This window comes from Chiloscyllium plagiosum, chromosome 5 (genome assembly GCF_004010195.1).
Source record: "Chiloscyllium plagiosum isolate BGI_BamShark_2017 chromosome 5, ASM401019v2, whole genome shotgun sequence".
In the NCBI taxonomy this organism is placed as follows: domain Eukaryota; kingdom Metazoa; phylum Chordata; class Chondrichthyes; order Orectolobiformes; family Hemiscylliidae; genus Chiloscyllium; species Chiloscyllium plagiosum.
In genome coordinates this window covers 40220335-40234100 of record NC_057714.1, presented here as the reverse complement: position 1 = coordinate 40234100, position 13766 = coordinate 40220335, and positions in this window count along the sequence as shown.

Below are 13766 nucleotides of genomic sequence, written 5' to 3'. Positions count from 1 at the left end.
TGGCCCTTGAATGAAAGTCTTTGCAGTTGATTCATTCTTCTGGAAATCTTGGTGGATAAAGATCCCAAGCATTTTGTTTCTTACAATACCTTGATTTCAGTGCATGACTCTGAAAAAAATAATTAATAAAGCATCACCCAGTAATGTGTCCAAACGTTTAACCATATCAAATTGAGTAACTGATTTTAAAATGAGCAGAAATGCAGGAAGAGTTAATAATCTCAGTGGGTGAAAGTGACTATACTAATGAGTTGGACAATTTTAGGAGGACAGAAGATTGAGGAACTTCCGTCATGACCTGGGTTCTTGGTAAGTATTTTGCAAACAAATTTTAATAATGTTTCAGGCTGACAACCAGCATTGCGCCATATTTGTGCTGTTATTTCAGTTCAGATTTCAAGACATTGCACAGTCCAAATTTGAGAGATAAAGATAGAGGTTAGAAGTCAACAAGAGCTCTATATCTAGGCTTGGGCTGATGAGTAGCAAGTGAAAGTCATGCCACACAAATGTCAGGCAAACATCATCTCAAACAAAAGACAATGTAACCATTCAACAGCATTACCAACTCTGAATCCTTCATTATCAATATCCTGTACATTACCATTGATCTGAAGCTAATCTGGAGTAGAGTTGATTTTGGAGGTTTGTGATCACAGTTAATCCAATATAGGTGGTTGACAATTTGTTAATTTTGTTCAGGAATAGCATTTAGATAAAATACAATAGTTAATTAGAGGTGTGCAACTGTGATAATTGTGGATGGTTTAGTGATACCAAGGAACAAACATGCTGTTGGTGCAGAATGCATGGCTGTTGTCAAGTTGTGAAGGCTTCATCCTGTACAGCTAAAGTGTTAGGTGACTCTTTGGTCTTCCTCCTCCTCTTTTGGTACGTCTTCCTTCTGGAGAAGACCGCTTTTTGACAAGGAACTGCTGCCTACAAAAGCCAGACAATGAAGACTGCTGTCTGCCCCTGTGCACGTTTCTAGGGGCCAGTAGTTTTCATACTGTCAATTAATTGTCTGAATCCTTTTGACCAGTGATCATGGGGTAGCTGCTCATGACATCGATGACTATTGTTTCCTTGCCACCTTAATTTAAAAGTTAAGTTTTCATTCTTTCCAAGAAAATCATCTTTTATTTTCTAAATTACTGCACTTAGAATAATGTGGCAGGGTCAAAGAATGTGGTGCTAGAAAGGTACAGCCAGTCAGGCAGCAACCTGATGGTGAGCTTATGCTTGAAATGTCAACTCTCCTTCTCCTTAGATGCTGCCTGACTGGCTGTGATTTTCCAGCACCACGCTTTTCGACTTGAATTCCAGCACCTGCAGTCCTCACTTTTTTTCTTAGAATAATGTGGCACCTGGTATATATTTAATTTGTGTTTGTACAAGGCTAGTTTCCACTGTATCAGAGTTAAATGATATGCTACACAGGAAATACTAAATATGGAATACAATATGTAAAGATCACAGTTTTAAAGGGTATCCTGATTTCCAAGCTAGCCATGTGAATACTGGGGCTACAAAAACAGATCGCTGGCTAGGAATTCTGTGGTGAGTAATTCCTCCTGTCTTGCTAGTACATGATCTACAAGGCACAAGTTAGGAGCTTAATGGAATAGTCTCCTTGTGCCTGGATGAGTAGTTGCACCAATACCTGAAGGTTGATGCCATCCTGGACAAAGCTGTCTGTTTTAGTGGGTCTCCATTCACAACATTCAACATTCATTCTCTTCACATAATGACAATGGTGTGTAAGAGTTTCAATGGAACAATTCACCAAGGCTCTTTTAACAGGACCTTCCAAACCAAGGATCTTTAATGCCTGGAAGGACAAGGACAGCAGCTACATGGGAACAGTACCACCTACACGTTCACCTTGAAGTCGTACACTACCCCGACTTGACAGTGAACGAACAAGGATAACATTTCATCAGGTCAAAATCCTGGAACTACCTAATGGTGCGTGCACGTGAAACTCAAGGACTGTTGTGGTTCAAGAAGGTAACTCCCTCCGTGTTTAGTGATCTTTCGACCATTGTCAATTAATGCTACCTCACCAGTGCTGCACACGCCATGAACAAATTTTTAAAAGTCTGAAAAAAGACAAAATTTAAAATAAGATTTAATAGAAACTAAGGATGTAGTTTATATTTAAACTTAGTTTGAACAGAAACAGGACAGTAGAGAGTCTCAGAATATTTCCAAGTCCAGGAAGTTGCTTTAATGCTTGTCAGAGTACCATTCTAGTCAGAACCTGAAGTTGAATGCATCCTGATAGGCTCAAGGATTCACTTTGGATAAAGAGGATCCAGCTGCAAATTGTACTCGCTTCAAGTATTGTTTTCCCTCTCAAGTTTCCACTCGAACTCATTTGCATAATTAATGTAAAATCTGCCATCAACTAATGCAATCAGATTGTGTTTGAGAATTCAACATTTTTTAAAAGAACTTAAAGATATTCAATACTTTTCAGAGTGGGGAACTAGGTATTATTTCCTTAATATAATTGAAAATGGGTTTATCACAAAAATAAACATTTTTATTCATTGTTCAGTGCATCACCGTGAATAAACTGATTAAATAACTAGAAAATACTTTGAAAGCTATGCAGGATCATTGTCTAATTATATTGGTGTAACGGTTGTCAATTTCTTCGTAATTTAGAAGTGAAACATTATTCAGAGTATTTTTTGTCCATTGTGTCAGTCTACCTATGATAAAGCTTAGTTCTAAGAACTTCTTGTAAGGCCTCCAAAACAGGCTTAATTAGCAGAAATTTTGCTCTGCCTACTTTCAGTATAAAATAGCAATCTACTGCAAAATATGATATCTTTAATCTTGATAATATCATTAACAACATCACCTATGGGTATGATAAAAACTGCAGGTATTTATAATAAAGAACAAGGAGCTATGAAAGTTTCAGTTGTGGCAACCTCTGTTGTGAGAGATTTCAGGTTAATATGACTTTTTTTTTGGAGGTGACAATGTGATGGGTTTTATATGGTTGAGACAAGTGGAGGAGGCAGTGGAGCAAAAGAAAAGGTTAGGAGAAAGTCAGGGAAAGGTTCAAAGGAACAATAGGCAAATGGAGTGATAATAACTATGGAAAGACAAAAACCATTTATCCTGAGTAGATATGTATGCTGGGTTTCTGCTTGCTAATAATCTGTTATGGAGTTTTCAATTGACTATGGATCCTGTGGAAAGTCACTCATGAACATGTTGAAAATGGAAATTGAATAGATTGCTGGAGAGTGATTTAACTGGCACAGGTTTGAATGGACAAAAGTGAGGACTGCAGATGTTGGAAACCAGAGTTTAGATCAGAGTGGTGCTGGAAAAGCACAGCAGGTCAGGCAGCATCCGAGGAGTAGGAAAATCGACATTTCGGGCAGGGGTGGGAAGGGAAATGAGGAAACTGGTGGAGTCCACATTGATGCCCTGGGGTTGAAGTGTTCTGAGGCGGAATGGCCTATTTCCTTTCCTATATGCTTTCATTTCACATTTAATTTTTTGTTACTAAAGTCAATTTTCAGGTTTTGCGCATTGTAAGTCTGGTAACTTTCTAGCACTACTATTTCCCTCCCACCTTCTCCTAAAAGAAAATAGAACCACAGACAATAGGAGCAGGAGTAAGCACATTTCAGTATGATTATGGCGGATTCTCTATCTCACTGCCATTCAACTGCTCTCTCTGCATAACCCTTTACTCGAAATCAGTTTCTTTCTATCCTAAATACAGTCAGTTCTGCTATAACGCGGTAGTTCCTTTCTTGTGCAATCCCATTTTACAAGAAAATCGTGTATTAGTAACACCATTTAAATTAATGGAGCCAGAATCACGTTATAACCAATACACTCTTTAAAGTGTATAGAAACAGTTTCCCCAATTCATCAATAGTGTTCCAGTGAATTCGCATAAACAAAATGCATGTTATGGCAGAATGATCTGTATTTAATTACTAGCTGATCTCCACCAACTTATAGGGTACAGAATTCCACAGCTTTGCTACATTCTGGGTGAAGAGATTTGTCCTTATCTTAGTCCTAAATGGTCTACCCCATATCCTGAGACCATGATTCCTGCACTAGAACCATCAGCCAGGGTGCACGTCAGTCTGCATCCAGTCTATCCAACCTGATCAGAATTTTATATGTTACAATGATACCTCCACTTTTTTTATTTATTCATTTGTGGGATGTGGGCAATGCTGGCTGACCAACATTTATTGCCTGTCCCTAGTTGCCCTTGAAGGTGGTGATTTTTGAACTACTGCAGTCCATCTGCTGTGGGTTGACACACAATGCCTTCAAGGAGGGAATTCCAGGACTTTGAACCAGCGACAGTGAAGGAACGGCAATATATTTCAAAGTCATTATGGTGAGTGGCTTGGAGAGGAACGTGAAGGTGGGGTGGTGTCCCCATACATCATCTGCCCTCGTCCTTCTAGATTGAAGTGGTTGTGAGTTGGAAGGTGCTATCTGAGGACCTTTGGTGAATTTCTGCAGTGTGTCTTATAGATAGTACACACTGCTGCTAGTGAGTGGTGGAGGGTGGACGCTTGTGGATATAGTGACAATCATGTGGGCTGATTTGTCCTGGATGGTGTCAAGCTTCTTGAGTGTTGTTGGGGCAGCACTCATCCAGGCAAGTGGGGAAGTATTCCATCAAATTCTTGGCTTGTGCCTTGTAGGCTTTGGAGCATCAGGAGGTGTGTTAATCGCTGCAGTATTCCTAGCCTCTGCTCCCAGGAGGACCAGTTCCACTACAGAACACACCAGCAGCCCTCTGATCTGCAGTTGTAGCCGCTGTGTTTACGTGGTAAGTCCAGTTGAGCTTCTGGTCAATGATAATGCCCAGGATGTTGATAGTGGGGGATTCAATGATGGTAACACTATTGAATATCAAGGAGCTGTTTAGATTGTCTCTTATTGGCGATGGTCATAGACTGTTATTCGTGTGTTCCAAATGTTACTTGCCACTTGTCAACCCAAGCCTGGTTATTGTACAGATCTTGTTGCATTTGGACACATACTGCTTCAGTATCTGAGAAGTTGTGTTTAGTGCTGAATATTGTGCGATCATCAGCAAACATCCCCACTTCTGACCTTATGTTGGAAGGAAAGTCATTGATGAATCATCTGAAGATGATTGGGCCTAGGGCACTATCCGATGACAGCTTTATCGTTTCTTGGGTAACAAAACCCAAAATTGAACGCAATAGTCCAGGTGTGATCTCATTAAAGCCCTGTACAGCTCCACAAAGACATTTCCTTGTGTACCATTTGTGACGGCATAAAGGCCAGCATACCATTTACCTTCCTAACTTTTTGCTGTATTTGCATTCAGCGACTAGTGTGCGAAGATGTCCAGGTCCCTTTGGGTAATGTTGATGTGCAATCTGTATGTATTCGAGTAACGCTCTGCCATTCATTTTTTTTTTGATTAAAACAGATAACTTCGCACTTATCCATGTTATACTGTATCTTCCACATATTTGCCTCACTCACTCAATTGTCTAAATGCTTTGTAGCAACTTTACTTCCTCGTGTAACTAAATTCTTCTAGATTTGTGTTGTCAGAAAACTTGGAAATTTCTCATTTAATGGCCTCATTCAAACTGTTGATACGTATTGTGACTAGCTCTGGCCCTAGCACTGATCCCTGCAATATTCCTTCCTCTTGCTATTCAACATGGCAGCAAACTAAGATGGTCGAGTCAGACGGCCCCTGCTCACCAGTTCCTTTTTCTTTATATTCCCCTTCGCAGCAGCTTTTTTGTAAAATTTCAATGACACCCACCCCGAACGTTTAACTTCTTAAACTCCTCTATCCTACCTGGAGAATGGAGGTAAGATGAAGGGATATGAGTCATGGCTGGTGCGGCAGCAGAGTGAAGCGGACCAAGTCCCGTAGCGGGGAGCAAAGCAAGTCGCAGCAGAGTGAGTTGCAGATCGATTCCCAGAGCGGTAGCAGAGTGAGCGCAGGGTGAGTCCCTGACTGGAGCAGAGCAAGTGCAGGCCGAGTCATGGAGCAGTAGCAGAGCGAGCACGAGCCTAGTCCTGGAGTAGGGAGCAAAGAGAGTCGAGGTCAGAGCCCAGAGCATCAGGAGAGTGAATACGGGCCAAAGCCTGAATGGAGGCCAACGTGTGGAAGCACCGGTGGCCTCATGTTCTGAAGCCCTGGCGGGTACGGGCTCATTAGAAATGGACTATAATTTGAGTATTTTAAAGACATTTTTTGTTTTTATTCTGGACTTTTAAACTGTGTTCCCCCGCGAATCTACTTTTTACTATTCCAATTCTTTGACGACACTTAAAAGTATCTGTACCTAGGTATCCTACCCTGTACCTAAGATGGAGCTGAAAGGCAACATTACAACTTTTCACTGCACTCATTTGAGCGCATGTGACAATAAAGGCTGTTGTCTAATTCTAATTCTAATAAATCTAATTCTAATGCCATTTGTCAGTACCTTCCACTCTGAAAATGACCCACTTGTTCCTACTCTTTACTAATTCTCAGTCCATGCCAGTAGATTACCCCCAATCCCATGTGCTTTAATTTTGCAAATCAGTCTCTTATGTTGGACTTCATCAAAAGCTTTCTGAAAATCTATATACACCATGCCAACTTGCTCTCTATTATCTATTCTGCTGCATATTTCCTCAAAAAAAACTCTAGGAGATTTTCAACAAAAATAGTCATGCATTATAACCAGCTGGATACTGACATCCTGCAAAACTAAGTTCAGAATGTATAGTTCAAACAAAGATCATAGAATCACAAGTCTGAACGAAAGTATCAATTAAAGCTTTTAGGAGAGGCTGATATCTGCAAGAACTTGTGAAGGCATCAAAGAGTGTAAACAATAATTCAGTAAATACATTTAATATTGTGAAATATTTCTTGATTTTATTTTGTTTAAATCTTTATTTTATACTTGCAAATTTCAGCTATAGGGGAAATAGCAGGTGTTTAAAAATTCAGAGCATTTTGTTGTAAGTCAGCTGTCATCGTTTAAATGTAGGCTGAAATGCTCACTACAACATTTCAGCTTTGATGTGTCATAAGTGTAACATTTTTAAACTGAAAGACCCATCAAGGCATAATGCTTACAATAAGCCCAAAATATATTTTAGTGAAGTGTGTGTTTCACATATTGAGTTCAATGCCAAAATAGATATTAACACATATAAGCAGTGAGTTTGACAATGACCTTTCTATTCAATGACGGGTTCAACTTTGGTTCAGTATCCATATTTTTCAATGTCAACACTGATGATCCCTGACAATGTTAATCTTGAAAAGGCTTTGAATCTAGTAGACTGTTTGCATCTCATTGCAATAGAGTGGGTTTCTTTGTAACCATTTTGTGGAATGTCAGTTTGAAGCCATTAATGTTTGGGTAACCATTGTATATCAGTTTCTGTAGATATTTAGACAATAGTAACAGTTAACTCAATAGGAAAGTTCTGCATTCCAATATATTTTTTTTAAATTTAAAGATTAGTTTACATTTTAATGTCCAGTGTAGACCAGCAGGTTGCTTCCAGCCTTGGATAGTTACTTGTATGTTTGTAGATGAATTGCCACCTGATCCGCTTTTACTCCAACTTATTACAATGTAACTTGTCTACTTTGCTGTTTTAAAGACAAAGTGTACAATTTTTCAGCATTCGGAGTACGCCTGCATAGGGATGATGTGCAACTTAAGGTTTGCCTTTTGGAGGTTTGGTACAACAAAGTGGCTTAAGACCATAAGACATAGGAGTGGAAGTAAGGCCATTCGGCACATCGAGTCCACTCCGCCATTCAATCATGGCTGGTTGGCATTTCAACGCCACTTACCCGCATTCTCCCCGTAGCCCTTAATTCCTTGTGACATCAAGAATTTATCAATCTCTGCCTTCAAGACATTTAGCGTCCCGGCCTCCACTGCACTCCATGGCAATGAATTCCACAGGCCCACCACACTCTGGCTGAAGAAATGTCTCCATATTTCTGTTCTGAATTTACCCCCTCTAATTCTAAGGCTGTGTCCACGGGTCCTAGTCTCCTCGCCTAACGGAAACAATTTCTTAGCGTCCATCCTTTCCAAGCCTTTGTAAGTTTCTATTAGATCTCCCCTTAATCTTCTAAACTCCAATGAATACAATCCCAGGATCCTCAGCCGTTCCACATATGTTAGACCTACCATTCCAGGGATCATCCGTGTGAATCTCCGCTGGACACACTCCAGTGCCAGTATGTCCATCCTGAGCTGTGGGGACCAAAACTGGACACAGTACTCCAAATAGAGCCTAACCAGAGCTTTATAAAGTCTCAGTAGCACAACTTTTATATTCCAACCCTCTTGAGATAAATGACAACATTGCATTTGCTTTCTTAATCACGGACTCAACCTGCATGTTTACCTTTTAGAGAATCCTCGACTAGCACTCCCAGATCCCTTTGTACTTTGAAATGGCTTAACAAGAATTAAGAACAAAGGTCAAATGAATATCAAGCACACTTCTGGAGTTTGGAGTAAAAGTTAGCCCTGATTGGGTAAAAGCAGCACATTTCATTTTATCAGCATTTTTCCTCAGAGATTTCCGTATTTATATTTAAAATAGGAAACCTAATACAGCCTGAAACAACAGGCAGTCTCCAGGTTACCTATGGTTTCTATTCTTAAGTATTCATAAATCAATTTGTATGCATATGGAGAACAATGCAAAACAATATAAAATAGCCATTCATAAATACGAGGAAACATTTATATCGGGTCTTTAATATTAATATGGATCTCATTTGTATGTACAAGCATTCATAAGTTGGATGTTCATAAGTTGGGAACCATCTGCATAGCCTCTAGCTGATGAGGTAATATTTTGCTCGTAATTCATTCAAAATATTTCAAATATTGAACTATAATTTCAATCATAAAATGCAAGGGGCTCTGTAGCCTAGTTATTGGAAAGAAGGTGACAAATGGAGAATAATGTGGGCAAGTATGAAATTATCCACTTTGGAAAGAATGATGACTGCATGATTAATTAGAGTATGATCACAGTGATGTTTCACAGTAACATTGAATAATGTTCTATAGTATAGCTGGTAACAGTAGCCATGCCAAATTTAAATAATACATCTTCAACTCCAGCATGAAATATCTGCTCATTGATGCCATTTATATTTGCAACTAGCTGCCCCTTTACTACCAAAGTTTTACTTTTGCACTTTTAAAAGAGTAATCCTTTGAAAGATTAATTCCTTCCATTACTTGAATCATCCATGGATATTTTTAACATGTCAACACAATGCCAATCTGAAAACCATTAGTGCTTGAAGAAAAAAAATCGATGAATGAGCAATGTATAGGTTATCACCAGGTCACTTTCAATAGGAAAAGTACAGAAGAAATCCCGATAGTATTACACACAAAACTGGTAATCTCCAGAGAGGCCACTTGACCTGGTCACGTTGGAACTGAATTATGAACATTGAAGAGAGAGTGAAGTAATATCCAAAACATGAACAAGTCCATTGAAAAGTTCTCAAATATTCAACTCATATTCATTGCTCTAGCATTCTTAATTCATTATCTAACATGGGCAGGTAAAATCTAATGTTATTTTAATAATAACAATTTTAATTGTTACATTGATGCACAATCAAGAAAATGTATTGGTTAGCAAGAAAGTGATATTGTCACTTTTTTTCAGAGTACAGGCTTTCTGAAGGCTAAGTAATAGAATAGCTATCCTGAATTTATGCAAACATTTGAGTGTTCCTAAATCACAATGATTGCATTTATGTAGTGCTCTGTTGTATTAAAACATTTCAAAGCACTGCACACAAAAGAAACTATAATGGAACAATGGGTGATCTTTAACAAGGGGCTGTTTCAGGTTCAGGCTAGATACATTCTAGAAGAAGGAAAAAGGAATCAAAACCAGGGCATCTCAGGTGATGAGAGAAATAATTTGAAAGCTGAAACAATAAAAGAGAGAGGATGATGCACATAGGGGAAACACTTAAACATAACATATTTTGATAGGTTTTGACTTTAAAGAGGAAGCAAAACCAGTAAATAGAGAATGAGACCAGAATAGCAGTTAACCTGAGAAGTAACTCAAAAATCTTCAACCATGTAAGTAATAAACAGATTTTAAGAAGCATGCTAGGTCCTATTCAGACAACGAAGATGCTTATGCTCAGAGGTGCAGTGAAAAGCAAGACTATTTCATATTTTGTATCAGTGTTTAGTAAGGAACATCATGCCAATGGTAGAAGAGATGATAAAGCTATTGATATGAAACATGGAAAGGCTGACTATTCTTAAAATGGGTACTCAACTGGAAGAAAAGGCTTACATTCCAGGTTGCGAAATAGAGTGGGGGGAAGATAATGGAAAGGCTGCAACATTTTTCAATTGTCTCTAGATATTGGGAGGGGCTAGAGCATTTGGAAAGTGACAAATGTCATATAAAAGACATTATAAAAATGCAAGGCATTCCTAATAACTATTGGTTAGTCCGTTTAATGACAGTGGTGGATAAAGTTTTAGAAACAATACCCAGGGAATAATTAACAAGCACGAAAATAGATTGGCATAGTTAAAGACTACCAGCTTAACAGGCAGGTTAATGAAGGGAATCAATTTGATATTGTTATGGATTTTTAAAAAACTATTAACCAACTATGACATAAAAGGCTAATTAATAAATTCATGGAGATGGAGTGTTGGTTACAGTTTGGATAAGACATTGGTTTATGGTAAGTAATCAAGTTGTGGTTAGTGATTGTTTTCCAAAATAATCTTCCGGTCCAGGGTCTGCTCCGTGGAGCAGGATGAGACGTGTTCACGTTTCTTCTTCCAGAAGGTGCACAAAGAGAGCTCCATGCTCAGCAGCCTGAAGGAAGAAGATGGCTTGATAATGTCATCTCAGGCTGATGTCATGAGGATCAGCAAATCCTCCTATGTCAGTCTGTATGACTCAAAGCCAACCGACAGCACGGCCTCCCAGTCATTCCTGTCCTCTATCACGGAGGTCTTAGACAACAGAACACGGGAGAGGCTGGACCAGCCGCTATCTCTCGACGAGCTGACTAAGGCCCTCGAGTCCTTCGAAAAGAATAAAACTCCCAGAAGCGACGGTTTATCGGTTGAACTCTATTCTGCTCTGTGGGACTTGATTGGTAAGGGCCTGCTGGAAGTATATGTCAGTATGCTGGCAGGTACCATTAGTGAATCCATGAGGAAAGGCACCATCACCCTCATTTACAAATGGAAGGGGGAGACAGAGGAAATCAGAAATTGGAGACCAATCTCACTATTGAATGCAGATTACAAAATCTTGTCAAAGGTCATCGCCAACCGGGTCAGGTCTGCTATGGGATTGGTGATCCACCCTGACCAAACCTGTGCTGTACTGGGTAGGAAGATCGCTGAGAGTCTCACACTCCTCAGGGATACAATTGCCTACATGCAGGACAGGGGTTTGGACACCTGCCTCATCAGCCTGTACCAGGAGAAAGCCTTTGACAGGATATCACATACGTATATGAGAGATGGTCTCTCCAAAATGGGCTTTGGGGAAGGAATCTGCAATTGGATTTGATTGCTCTACACCAACATTGTCAGTGCAATCTGAATCAATGGATGGAATCGGATAGCTTCCCAGTCAGATCTGGAGTCAGGCAGGGCTGCCTTGTTTGTGTGCTGCATACAGCCATTTGCCGAGTCCATCAGGAAGGATGCAAGCCGAGAGGGGTGGCTATTCCTGGTAGCAGTGGCCTACAGGTTAAGGCCTCCCTGTACATGGATGACGTTGCTGTTTTCTGCTTGGATCCGCTGTCCGTGCACAGACTCATGTGCATATGTGACCTTTTCGAACGGGCCTCGGGGGCCAAGGTCAACCGAGGCAAGAGCGAGGCCATGCTCTTTGGGAACTGGGCTGACCAATCCTCCATCCTCTTCACCATCAGGACTGACCACCTGAAGGTACTGGGTATTTGGTTCAGAGGGGCTGGGGCGTGTGCCGTCTTGAGAGGAGCGTATCAGGAAAGTGAGGCAGAAACTGGGCAGATGGAAGCTACGGTCGCTCTACATGGTGTGTAAAACCTGGTCATCAGGTGTGAGGCACTGTCGTTGCTGTTATATGTGGCACAGGTCTGGCCTATTCCCAGAACCTGTGCCGCTGCAGTCACCCAGCCCATCTTCCATTTTATATGGAGATCAAAAGTGGCCAGGGTCCGAAGGGACTCGATGTATAAAGATCTGGACAATGGGGGAAAAAGCACACCCAATGCCACCCTCACCCTGATGGCCACCTTTGTGTGTGGCTGCATCAAACAGCGCGTGGATCCCCAGTACGCAAACACCAAGAAAGTGGCCAGGGTCCGAAGGGACTCGATGTATAAAGATCTGAACAATGGGGGAAAAAAACACACCCAATGCCACCCTCACCCTGATGGCCACCTTTGTGTGTGGCTGCATTGAGCTGTGTGTGGATCCCTGGTACACAAACGCCAAGTGTCACTACGTACTGAGGTTCTACCTGTCGCCGGTGTTGCGAAGGATGGGTCTGGCCTCGCTGCCACGGAACGCTCCAATAGTTGGACCTTTCCGTATCACCTGTCCTTCGTGGAGAAATTTATGAAGAAAAACACCTTTGACCACAAGTCCATCAGGAAGTGATCAGCACATAGTGTCTTTGAGACTCTTCGGGAAAAGGTGAGAGCGGATCCTGTTGAGTGGTTCCCTGGGCAGACTGTCAAAGCCATTTGGCAGAATGCCTCATCGCCAGAACTTTCCAACAAGCACCAAGACATGGCTTGGCTGGTGGTGAGAACGGCTCTGCCTGTGAGATCCTTTATGCACGCCTGGACTCTCTGCCGCACCGCACACTGCCCTCGAAGCGGCTGTGATGGGGACAGGACTGTCACACACCTCCTTCTGGAATGTGCCTCTGCAAAAGAATGCTGTGTTGTTTGTCAAGGTTTGTCCCGAGCAGCTCCATGACGTGGGACTCCATGCTCTACGGTCTGTTCCCCAGGACGCACACCGAGATGAATATCAACTGTGCCTGGAGAGTCATCAACTCGGTGAAAGACGCTCTTTGATCTAAATGAAACCTGTTGATCTTCCAGCTGAAGGAGCTGATCTTGACTGAGTATTGCAGACTGGCGCATTCCATGGTCCAGGACTACATGTTGAGGGATGTGCTAAAGCTTAGGGCAGCTGCTGCCAAGGCGCGGTGGTGAAAGATCACCGTGTAATGTCTGCCTGCCAAAGAGGAACAGGGGGCCCATGCAGTAAGTGGGCTCCACTGATGCCTCAGCTAAACATATGGATATATGGATGGTAAACGTAAAGACCTGTATATACAAATGATTAATTCTGATCTCTGCATGCAAAGAAATGGAATGTTTACGTATGTATGGCATGACCAATTGTACAGATCATCAAAATATTTTTATGAAATAAGTATATCTTTGAAATAAAAAAAAGTTAGTGATTGTTTTCAGATGAGAGAATGGTAGGCAAGGGTTAGGACCTAAATATTATTGATGGTATCAGGCTTAAAGGTGTGACAAACTGTGGATGATGCTAATTGATTGCAGCAAGAGATAGGTTAGCAGAGTCAGCAGACAAATGATGAGCGTAATTCCATACAGGGAGGTGATCTGTTTAACAGAGGAAATTAAGAGATGCATAGACTCTTAATGGTGCTTTCTTTTTTCAGCATGTGCAAGGGACAAA